This window comes from Phoca vitulina, unplaced genomic scaffold (genome assembly GCF_004348235.1).
Source record: "Phoca vitulina isolate PV1807 unplaced genomic scaffold, GSC_HSeal_1.0 scaffold3, whole genome shotgun sequence".
NCBI classification, from domain to species: domain Eukaryota; kingdom Metazoa; phylum Chordata; class Mammalia; order Carnivora; family Phocidae; genus Phoca; species Phoca vitulina.
In genome coordinates, this window is record NW_022589706.1 from 54,351,131 (window position 1) to 54,364,088 (window position 12,958).

At 41.6% G+C, this 12,958-nt stretch overlaps 1 pseudogene; it reads right to left on the reverse strand.

The window, feature by feature from the left end:
- Positions 1–3,484: 3,484 nt before the first annotated feature.
- Positions 3,485–9,582, reverse strand: LOC116630263 (annotated as a pseudogene).
- Positions 9,583–12,958: the final 3,376 nt, after the last annotated feature.

The window sequence follows — 12,958 nt, forward strand, 5'->3', positions numbered from 1 at the left end:
TAAGAAGCACACACAGGTCAATGTACACCAGTAGATTTCATTTCTATTTCTCTGAAAATGATTAAGCAGCATCATTGGCTCTGCCCCAACCAGGAATTCAGCGGAATTTATGCAATGAAAGACCCATAAGGAGGTATATTTCCAGCTAGAGTTGGAGGATTAATTGCATTTCTGTTATTCCTGTTTGTCAGTCTAATGGCAATGGTGTTAATACGTGTAAGTGTGAAAATCATAAACTACTCCTGTAATAGCCGTCAAAGTTTTGTTGACCAAATGGCTAAATGGAAAAAGAGGTTAACCATCTCATTAGGAGAACTGAGGAGTGTCGATTGAGCCAGCAGGGAGCTCTGAAAATGATTTTCCTCTTCTTGGACTTGCCACCTGGTACCCTCAGGGGAGACAAAAGTGACATGTTAACCATGTATGTGGAAATCGTGTCCAAACTTATTGAACAAACAAGTGTGAAATGTACAACCCCGCAAGAGGAAGACCTAGGTAGGTTTGGTGAGCTACACAGCTGCTCCCCGGACCCCCGGGCAGTGGCTCCAAGCTCCATTTAAGAAAAACTGCGAGACCCCTTTAATCTTTCCTTTATGGGCTAAGCAAGCAAATCAGCCTATTTATACCTGTTCAGAGTACAAAGAAAAGCTCAAAGCTCTGTCTTAAAAACACTTTAGGAAATGGGCTGTGTCCAATTATAAAACAGTACTCTGGTTACTGCACAATAATTTAAATTGCATCTTCTTCCACACCCCCACCAATAACCCTTGGAAGCAAAGTATAAACCTTAGAACAAATTAATGAGTCTTCAGGGTCATGCAAGAAATAACATGTTTTTTTGTCTCAGCCACAAGACCTATTAGCAAATGAAGTGGCAGCCACATGTTCAAGCTTCCTGGATTATTCCAGATCCCAGGCACAGTGAAGTAATTGTTCATGCAATATTCTATAGGAGTGTGTTTACTTGCCAAATTTTCATGAGAGATATCTTCAAGGAATGTTACTTTGAAAAAAGTTGGTACCGATACTCTACCTTGTAGGTAACCATATATGAAATATCTATGATGTTGTTTTTTTCTTTCTGCCTCCAAAAATATTCCATGTTCATGCTTTTGGAAGGAAGAAATACATAGAAAACTAAAACCAGGATTATCAAGTTTTACTTATTTTTTAATTGATTTTGTTCACTTCATAATATATCATAAATATTTTCCCATGTCAGTAAATCTTCCTCTAAAGTATGAGTAATGGAATGCTCTAATTTTAACAATCTTTATTTTTGAACTTTTGGGATAGTTCCAAATTTACTATTATAAATTACAGTTTGAGGAAAATGCTTATATGTAAATCTGTCTGCATATGTTTCTTTGAGATACAATTTTCAAAGTGGTAGAGCTTGGTCAAAATACTTAAAGTATTTTTAAAGACTTTGATAAGTGGGGTCAAATTCAGACAGCCACTCTGATTTATGTACAACACAAAATGAAAATAAATAATCTTATGGGCAAGAGCTGAACACAACATGACCACACCCTTGCTTTGATAGAATTCTTCCCTGCAAGGGCCTTTGGTTGATCTTTCATGACCACCAGATGTCAGTGTAAAACAGAGCAAATTGAACTAGACCTAGATGGGGAAAAGGGGAATCCAGTCTTAGCCTCAGATATATTTGGTTACCTTGCATTTTCCTCAGGCTGCTACGGAGATTGAGCTTTATCAAATAAATGAACAAACAAACAAATGAATATTATCGATTAGATCAAGCACAAGGACATCAGAGGACCAGATGCCTTTCAATGACCCTCAGGTTAGGGGCTGATAATCTGTTTTGCTTTATATTTCCCTAAAATCACCTCACAGCAGAATCTTTCCCAGAAGTAGCCCTTGGTTTCCTGAGGAGCGGGCAAGTATTTCACGACAACACAAGTACTTGTTCCCTAGCTCACGATGAGACAGAGGCTCCTGGGGTAAAGTGAAATGTTTAATGAGACGTCTTCGAGTTTTTCTATCTGGTAGCTAAACAAGGAGTGTCACCAAGCAAGGAAGAGCCGACTCTGAGATGCCTCTCCATACTGACTTTGGACAGTCATCGTTATGTCTTCTGACTTTAGTGAATGTCTCCTTGCTTCCTTTTCCTGTTTCTGAGGAAAGGATGTTTCGCACCCTAATGTGTTTGGAATTTCCAAAGATGTGGTAGAGTTGTTTTTAAGATGCTTGGTACGTGCTGAAAGCTTTGCTGTAACTAACACAGTGATGCACCTACTGACACCAGCCAAATGCAGTCGGAGATTCTAGTTGATGTGCTGGTGCAGCTACCTGAGCAAAAGATACATGAAAGGGAAAAAAAAACACAGGTGCCTCACACAGTGCCCAAATTATGAAAAATTAAATGAGGCTTTAATCTAAAATATGCTAAGGAAATTAAAAGGATTTATTACTGATACTGGTGCTTTTCTCACAAAAACATTAAAGATGTGAGGATAAGGATAGTGACATCTGTTGAGTAATAAACCCTTCATACAAGCAAAAAGAGGTGTTAAATAACAGGGATAAAGGAAAGTCCTGAATCTATATTCAACTAATTAAATTGTACAAACTGGGACGTGTTAAGCCTGAGTATTTTAGATGACCAACTGGGTAATGGCATCTGGCAAAAGAGGTAGATGGATCTTCTCTTAGCCGACATTCACAGAAAGGCAGTGAGTGTCCTGTTAAAGGAAACTTCCACCTCACTAACCAGAACACCTGTGGAGGGTTTTGCTCAGAGGAGAGATGACAAACTGGACTCCATCTATGGGAGAGAGAAGAGAATCATAGAGTCCCAAAACCTTTTCCTTTCCGCAAGGAATGAAAGTTTCCCTGAAGAGAAAACGTGGGTAACAATGTGATAGTTCTTTTCAAATATTGAACGATTGTCCTATAAGAAAGGCCATGCAGTTTATCCCATGGCTCATATTCACAGAGCCAGCATCGATGAGTGGAAGTCACGGGGGGACAGATTTGGAGACAAAGTCAGGGCTACCTACCGGAAGCTAGAGGAGAGATGTGGAGCAGATTTTTCCTCACTAACCTCAGAAGGAACCAACCCCACTGACACCTTGATCTTGGACTCCTAGCCTCCAGAAATGTGAGACAATAAATTTCTTTTAAGACACTCAGTTTGTGGTACTTTATTATGGCAGCCCTAGAAAATCAATATAAAGCATCTAAAATCCCTGTACCTCTAAACTTATTGTTACATGAGAAAAAATAAGCACCTGTTTATTTAAACTAAACCACCAGTTGAATTTTCTATTTCTTATAGTGGAATGCAATCTTAGCTAAGAGATCCAGAAAGGGAAGAAAATTAAGTCATTTGGGGGGGTGGGTAACAACTGGGATAAGAGAGTTGGATCATGAATTTCAAAGATGCCAAAGACCTCCTTTTTTAAATAGGAGATTCGTATTTTATTTCTCCAGTGACATAATTGCAGTTGAATATGAATTAAAGACCTGCTTACACACCAAAGCCAGGTCCTTTGGGTAGTTTGGTCAAATAGGTAAAACCCCCAGCTGGCTCAAAGAGAAGCATCTACTCCTTGGCTCCAGTTTTGGAATTCTGCCAGCCTTGAGCTCAACAGTTTCTTCAGTACCCTGAGGTGTCAGATCTCCATGGTAGTTGCTATTTCTCTGAGCCATGGGTACACTTACCCAGACCCCTAAATATTTTACCTCTGTAAGAGTGAAAAGTTTGTCAGGTATAATACCCCCAACCTTTTTTCTAAGCTTTTTCAGAATGGTCTCCTGTATGGATGGTATTAGAGCTTTGAAGCATGCAAAGTATAGTAGGAGAACTGAATTTGATGCTTTCCAACTGGCTTTCCATTATACGTTGTATAAAAAGTTGCCACTTCATATGCTCTCACCAGAGATACTGTAGAACTTCAACCTTGTTCATGGCCAAGATAGGTAGCCATCCATTCTGTCTTTGGGCTAAATAGAAGCACAGCTGCTATTTTGTGCCCATCTGGATAGTTTGGTTTTGTTTGTTTGTTTGTTTGCTTTGGTTTTTTGGGGTTTTTTGTTTGTTTGTTTGTTTGTTTTTTACAACTGCTTCTATCCTCTAAGCTATTTCTGGTGTGAAATCAAATGGATCCTTAGGTAACCCATGATGAGGATCTGGGGAGATAACATGGAAAGACTGAGGCCACAAAGAAAAACCAGGAGAGAGCAGACTTGAATGACACCAAAGAAGGTGATAAAATCTGAGTGTAGGAAATTCCAGAAAGGGAAGGATTTTGCTTGAAGGATGAATCATAATGGTCTAGAAGGATAATGATAGTCTGATAATTGATAGAATTCCAACACCATCTCCAAGCTTCATGGTAGATGAATGATGAGAAATCAAGTTCATTCAGCTCAAGAAAGCTACAAGTGAAACAGTGGCTTTGAACTTGGGTGATGGATGATACATACACCTTAAAATGTTGGTTATCACATGAATTATTCAAATAATTAAGGCCCAATAAAATTTAGGAGCCTAAATTATCTGAGTGAGTCTCAGATTTGGGAGGGATTTTATAGGTATTTAGTTCAATCTCACACCAGAGTAAGGGTGCTTGTCCTTGAGTTTTCATCTCAAGTGGAAGGCATAACCCCAGCCTTAGAGTTTCCCTTGGTTATGTGACTGTATGTGAGAGAATGGAGTGAGGAAAAGAATGGTTGATGACGCACTGTTCTGAATGTGTTGATTCAGCAGATTATTTTTAAACACACCCAATTTAAACTCTCATTTTTTTCCTTCAGATTCCAGAACAAGGGGTCCTCTCCAAAGAAAAAGCTCTTGTGACTATAAATATACACTGACAAACTGCATACAGAATGTCTCAGAAAATAAGGTAGAATATCACAATTTGCTAGCATTCCACAATTTGCAAAGGATAGTAATAAATATATGTTTATTATACATCATTTCACTCCTTAATTTCTTGAAATACTACCATAGTCCTTCAGAAGGAAAAGGATGAAAAAAGTTATACTTCCAAAGTGAATATATATTCTGCTCCCTGGTCGTTCAGAAGTCTACCAGACCTGAGCTACAACAGGATGAATATTCTCTTTGCACTGGGGACAACTATTGACTTACAACTAAATCTGACCAAACAAAGTACATTACTGTTTTTCCCTTCTTCCTCTTCTGTTAGAAACAAGGAAAAAAAAAACACGGGTGCTTGGGTGGCTCAATCAGTTAAGCTTCCGACTCTTGGTTTTGGCTCAGGTCGTGATCTCAGGGTGGTGAGATTGAGCCCTCCTTAGGTTCTGGCTCAGCCCAGAGTCTGCTTGTCTCTCGTCCTTCCCCACTACTCCTCCCCCGGCTCGCTCACTCACACGCGCTCTCTCTCTCTTTCTCCCCCTCCCCCGCTATATAATATTTATTTATTTATAAATAAATAAATAAAATCTTAAAAAAAAAGAAAAAAGAAACTACAACAACAACCAAAAAAAAAAAAAAAATGTAAAAGCAAAATGATCTGAAAAGTGCTCACTGCTGGGAGGAGAAGCCGCTCTGGATTTGGCAATTTGTCATCCTGACATTTACTGCCTGATGAACACTAGCTTGCTAGATTTTGCAGAGCTAGGCTAAGTGTGACAGACCTCTCTAGATATTAGTTGGAGAGCTCATAAGCATAGGTATTCATTTGGATTTGGTTTTTTGAAGAATGAAAAATAAGGTACTGATTAAGTGCATCTAAATGATGTGCTGAGGAAGCACACCTGGGGCTGCAAACGCCTTACTCTTGATTGAACAAGACCTGGACACCAGGAAGGACTCCCAGAAATAAGTAAGTTTGAGCCGCCCGCCTTGACTCTTCTTGAAGTATTGAGGGTTAATGTGATAAGACAAATAGCTCTGTTCATAGATAGTATTCAGTCTCTGCAAAAGGTACATTTTATGTTTCTGGGATCAAAAAAAGTATCCCAGAAGTGATATTTTTCAGAAATATATGGTTCTCAAATGAAGTAAAGTAGCTGCGATATACAAAATCACACAATTTTCTTTACTTTTCTGTACCTGAACGTGGCTTACCAGCCCCAATTTTCATTGCAAACAGAAATACTTAATGGTATCATTTCAAGAAAACCTGATTCTTTTTTTTTTTTTTTAAAGATTTTATTTATTTATTTGAGAGAGAGAGAATGAGAGTGAGCGAGCACATGAGAGGGGGGAGGGTCAGAGGGAGAAGCAGACTCCCCACCGAGCAGGGAGCCCGATGTGGGACTCGATCCAGGGACTCCAGGATCATGACCTGAGCCGAAGGCAGTCGCTCAACCAACTGAGCCACCCAGGCGCCCAAGAAAACCTGATTCTTGTGGTTTACTCTTCAGGTTCTTTTGGCTCATTTCTCTTCAGCTCAGGGATTACTCCCTCCCTTACTCCTAAGTGGCATCTGGATTTGGGTGAAGCTTGTGTTGCATCCCAGAACAAGTTGGTGGGTAGGTGGGGTGCCTTGAGTCTGTGTGCTCTCGTCTAACATTAAAGAAAAACTTATTCTGACACTTTTTAAAATGTTAAGGGAGATTTTATTTGCCTATTGCAATAGGGAAGAGAGATAGGGCTCAAGTCCAAATACAGAAGGACAAGTGGGAATTTATAGCCAAGGAGCAGAGTAAGGGGAAAAATCACCAAGAGGACACATCATGGATAGGGGGATACTTACTAAACTGACCCAACAGGATTCTTGCTAAAAGGAGGCCAAGGATGCATAAATCAAAGTGCGGGAATCAGGAGCTTGATCAGATGTCATGGGTGGGGGCTGACTCAGCAGCATTCTTTGTGAACACTGAACTGGGCAGGACCATGGTGGAAGTGAGGTTGGAAAGAGGGTTCAGAGGAGCCTGACCAAAGTTGGGTCATCAAGAGCCTCTGACAGTCCTTGCCAGCCTCCACTGAGGCACAGCTCATCCTGCTGGTCTTGGGCCTCAGTCACTTCCCTCCTAGCATCTGCTGCTGAGGCCCTCAACCCACGGCACCCTCTGCTTCTCAGTCCATTCATTCTTTCTAAGCCCACTGCTGAAGTCTTTCTGCATGCTCCCAGGGACTCAGAAACTAATCTGCATTCCTGCATGATATTGGGGTGCTCAGAACTCTGGGGATGCTTTTGGTGTCATCCACATAGACATCCCCCATAAGCTGCTGTTACTCTAACCTGGAAAAGTTTGGGGGCTTCTCGTCAAGATTCCCATTCTCTTTGGCTGCTTTTCGAAAAGCCAGGAGTTGTCCCTTTCATTCAAAAACCCCCATCATTTACCAAGGGTTTCCACTAGTGTGGACTAATAAGGAAGGAAGGAACTGTTCTAAACCTGCCAAACTTTACCTCAGATTTGAAGAGAAGAACTGGAAAAGCCCACAATGTAATTGGAATTGAGAGACAAAAAAAATGAGAAAATAAGAGCAAATATTTCTTCCTTTATGGAATGTTTTTCAATTGGCAAATTACCATCTAGGATTAACAGACATCCCACATATAAAGGATAGTTCTGAATTAAATTCTGCTAACATTTTTTTTTACATGTATGGAGTATAATGTTACTTGATTCTAAACCAGGAAATAATTTTCTCCGCCCCACATTCTGTCTGTATAATTTCAGTACATCACTGTTTGTAAGAACAGGCAGAAATCTGAAGTAGAAAGAGTACTTGTCAAGATGTCAGGAGGTCTGGGATCTGTCTCAGTTCTGTCACTAACAAGCTGGGTGATCTTGGGTAAATTATTGTGCCCCTCTCAACCTTGGTTACTACATCTGCCAAATGATAGAGATCTGAATATGTAAGCTTCTTTTTTGTTGTGATATTTGATGACTCTGTTACTGGAAGCTGGGCTCCCAGCTGGAGGCCAAGAACACAGGACACGTCTATGCATGTTCAGCAGACTATTGTGGCAGCCAGCCCACTGGCCATGGCAGGAAGACCCAGATGCTTCTTGGAAGAACTCATTGCGAGGGAAGACAAAGCGAGGCTCAAGAAGCCTGACTGACAGCAAAGTCTCGGTTGACAGAAAAGTGGTTATTTTGAATGTGTGACAGTATTTATCATTCTTGTCCATGTCTAAGTTCAATGAAGAACTAACTCATTAATTAATAACAAATTAAGAAAAACTGAAAGACGGGGTTCGCTTAAAAAAAACTCTAAAAAATATGGAGTCAAAACATGGTGTTTAGTGACCTTCTAACGAACTGTCACCAAAAGAAAGTGGGCATTTGCAACATGCCAGAGCCAAAGCAGAATCCTGGCCCCTAAGAGCCTCCAGTGTTGTTGCACTGGGCTTGGAGGAAGCACAGCTGCACGCAGAGAGGGCAGGATGCCCACAGAGCAACAGGTGCATCACGTGGGACACCCTGGCAATGCCCAGGAATTGGTCCCCAGCACTTGGTGGTTCCTGGCATGAGCACAGTAGTTCCAGAGGATTCCCATTAACCTCTGATAGACTTTTCAGAGGGCCTGAGTGAGCACAAACCTAGCACACAAATATTGCTTTCGACTGCACAACGTGCATGTGCCCTTCTTCCAGTAACAGAATCAAATATTTCTTCAGGAAACCACCCCTACCTCCCTCTCAGTCTTAGTAGTTTGAATACAATTGATCCATTTCCCTGCTCCAGGGGGTGAACTTGAGTCCCAGAAAAGGCTAATTGATAGATTCCATCCTTTTGGCTGTGGTGATTATATTATGGACTGGCACATAACCAAAGTCAGGCCATCAAATGAAAGTATAGGACTTTTACAGAATTTTTGGAAAAGAGACATTCTGGGATTGCAAATGACAGGAAAACAGAAGCCTAGAACTTCCAGAGACTGATATATGGCAAAAAGCCTGCCTGAGAAAGAAACAAACATAGAGGCAAGGGTTGTGAAGAATAATGCAAAACTTGGAGATAAGGCAAAATGTTAGGTAATACGTCATTTCAGGGATGAAGGCCTCCCAAAGACGATCTAGGGAACTGAATTTAGTTTGACTCACTCTTTTTAATTGATTAAAGATCCAGAAGTAGTGAGTCCCATGTTAACCTCTAGATATTTGTCTGGTAGAGATGCAAATGATGTCTGTCCAGTGGAACAGATCATCCTAAACATTTCAGTTTATTGCCTTGTTGGATATTAACCAGTTTATGTGTCCCTCCAGCAATCTTATTTTAGCATGCCTCTACTGAGTTGCCTATAAATGCCTAGCTTCTCAAATGATGGTTGGACCAGTTTTAATATTGTTATTGTTCTCTCACTAATTAACGAGTTAAATAAAGTCTTTGATACATGGTTTATTTTATATTCACCTAAGAGTCATTTTTAAAGAGTACTTTTTTAAAAATTATACTTCAACACAAGAGATGAAGAAAAAAAAAGAAATAGAGAACAAGTCCTGTCTACTTTATTTCAGTACACAGATCCTGCTACTCCTACTTGTGGACTACACCATCCTTTGAGTTGATATAGTCTATATTCTGGCAAGCCAACATGAGCTGGGTTTTTATCTTCTTATCCAAGATTCTGACCTCAGTTCCGAAGTTTTTCCCCACACCACCAAGCAATTCTCCCACCAGCTGCATGTCTAGGAATTCAACTCAATTCCGACACTATCTACCCAGACATAGCATCAGACGCTACAGTTGAAGGATTCAGTCCCACAAGACGCCCCCCCCCCCCCCACCCCGTGGAGGCTAATCACAAGCCTAGGTTGTTTACCTGGGCCTCTGATGCACCCCTATAGGTTCCAATGTCCCCCTCCTAGCGTTTGATTAATTTGTAAGATCGGCTCACAGAACCCAGGAAACATTTTATTTTTACTAGATCCCTGGTTTATTATAAAAGGATATAACTCAGGAACAGTCAGATGGAAGAGATGCACAGGGCAAGGTGTAGGGAAGGGGGTGCAGGGCTCCCATGCCCTCTCCAAGTGAGACACCCTCTTCAAATCTCTTTGCTGTCTGAACCCTGTTCTTTTGGCCTTTATGGAAGCTTCATTACAGACGTGTAATTGACATAACTCACTGCCCACTGGTGATTGTTTCAACCTGTCGCCCCTCTCCCCTCCCTGGAGGTGGGGGGGGGGGGCTGAAAGTTCCAAATGTCTAATCTCTGGGTTGGTTCTCCTGACAACCAGCCCCCATCCTCAAGTCCTTCCCAAAAATCAACTCATTAACATAACAAAGATACCTTGATGGCTGTCATCACTTAGGAATGAGGATGAAGACCAAATATATATTTCTTGTAATAAACCACAATATCACAGTATCCATAACAGTGGTGATAAATACTGGTGAGCTCTACAGCCAGAAAAAAAATGTAGTTTGATACCCATTTGAATATACAGCCTAGTGAGATCTGAGAAATATAAGATTACATGTTAAAATAGAAATCTGTAGTCTTAATTTTAGCTGAGGTCCCCAAAACAGTAACTACTTTCTGCTACCTCCACAGTGTACCACCATTAAGGCTACAAAGGCAATTCTGAAAACCAGTTTTGTGACCCTTAACTGATCATTAGCATTAGCTTATAAGAAGAAAAAGGTTGGAGAGGCTGAGAAAAGTATGGGATATTGGAAGACTGTACTATGGGGGATATTGTCACTGTGCTGTGAGCTCCCATCTCATGGGGCATAAGGAAAATCTGCCTTCTCCAGACCTCAAATGACGAACCACTCAGAGAATGAGGTATGTGGGCAGCTATCTGAATACAGCGGAGAATGTAAGGAGCTTGAGACTGCAGCTAGTTACTGCTGTGATAGAGAAGTAAAAGTATAGTGGCTGCATTGGGTTTGGCAGGTGTTCCCAGAGTTTGTTGGGGTGAAAAAGGCATGAATATTTCCTGTAGATTAGATGTGGATCATGCACAAGAAAGCTGGTTTCTTAGAAGTTTTCTTAGATCTTGTCTAAGAAGACCATACGAAGGTCCAAGGGCATCTCAGCAGAAAGAATCTAGAAGGGTCTCACTAGGTCCCTAGGTGGTAAAGGAAGGAGTCATAGCAATTAAATGAAACAGTTGCCCTCCCTTTTGCCAAATGGACTTCAGGCAAGAAATCATAGTAATTTTTTTTTTTTTAAGATTTTATTTATTTGACAGAGAGAGAGATAGCAGGAGCAGGAACACAAGCAGGGGGAGTGGGAGAGGGAGAAGCAGGCTTCCCGCCGAGCAGGGAGCCCGACGCGGGATTCGATCCCAGGACCCTGGGATCATGACCTGAGCCGAAGGCAGAGGCCTAACGACTGAGCCACCCAGGTGCCCCGAAATCATAGTAATTCTACAGTTCTTCACTTGGTCTGGACATATTAAGCTTGAACTGAGACTGCATTTTGGGACAAAAGAGTAACCAGAAAATTCATGGGCCTTGGTTTAAGTTTCATTTCAGTGGATGGGAAAGAGCTATAAAAAAAACTTAAAAACAGGCTTGAAAGATTTGCACAGAAGGTAAATTAGGCTGTTTTCTCATGACATTCCATGAGTCCTGCTTGGTTAACATAACCTTTATGAACCTATGAAGTCTTTACATTGCCTTGATTATTACATGAAGGTTTCCTCTCTCAGTTAAACATTGCTGAAATCAGGACATACCTCGTAATCAACACGTATGTTTAATGTTATGGAAAAGTAAAACCTTTTTTTAATTTAAAAATATGTTGTTAGGTTGATGGTAAGCTTTAGAATGAGAGAAATATGGTAATACAGCAAAAACACTGCTGCCCGTTAGCACTCCTTTCCCACCACATCAGAAACTGCATAGATCGTATTTTTATAATGAAATCTGACAGCCTGAATAGGGAGCAGTGGCCTTTCAACTTCTATTTGGGCAATACCACATTTCTGAAATCCCAAGAACTGTACTCTCAGGTACCCATCATCAGAAGCGGTGACAAGGTTGTGATCAGCCGAGCTGGCCAACAGAAAGGGCTGGGAAGCCTGGCACTTCCCTCGGCTCCATCTCTGATTTTGGCAGCATTGCCGTCAGAGAACCCAAATGTCATCCACCGCCTGGCGTCTCCAGGCTCAGGGAACAGGGCAGGACAGGAGAGCAGAGACTGCCTGGGCTCTAGAGAAGTTTTCATGCCAGAGAAGGGAGTGACAGTGACAGATGGCCAGAGAGCTACCCGAACAGAACCAATCAGTTTTATCAGATGTTGAAAACATCAAATGATTAGATTTTATTTCACAGCTATTTAGACTCCTGAGGAAACTCTTTCTGGGTGAGGTAAACAGTGATAGCAAAGCAAGCTGTTTTATCTCCTCTTACCTACAGTCTGTCCCCACCCTCAGGCTGAGAACTCTCTTTCTCTTCCCTCCTGGATGGTGAGTCTGTGAGAAACTGACGAGCTATAGGTCAAAGTTGTGCAGTTGGTTCTCTGAAAACCAAGACAAAGAGGCCAGTAGAGGTCCAAGGGACCAACCCTGCTTACTCCCAGGTTGCTACTAGAACCAAAAGTCAGAAATGTCCCCTTAAAGTTGGAAAATGTCACAAACATCTCCAAGACACAGTTATTTGGGAATGAACTACTGAGCCTCCAAACTAGAGAGCCAGTTTCAAGCTGGTAGTCCGGCAGTCAGGAAATCTTGTGCCTCCGTGTCTCACGCACGGCCACAGCCACTGACCCAGGCCACAGGGAAACCTCCAGGTATGAGGGAAGATGGTGTCATCCTTTCTCCTACCATAACAAAATGGTCCCCAGACTCCCCGGCATCATCACTTCCCTGAGCACCTGCTTGTCCCAGGAAGCCTGGGCCAGGACATGTCCATTGTCTATTGCCTCTCAGTCCCAGACCACATTTTTCTTCAGTCACATCCATTGGCAAAGAACAGCTTCTTTCTTTCCATCTGCCCACCTCTGACTGGACTGCTCTCCTCTGCCATTAAGTCTTGGTCAGAAACCTCCCTTCTACCCTTACAAATATCTGTAACTTAGAATTCGGGCTGAAAGGATTCGGTCTTAGTC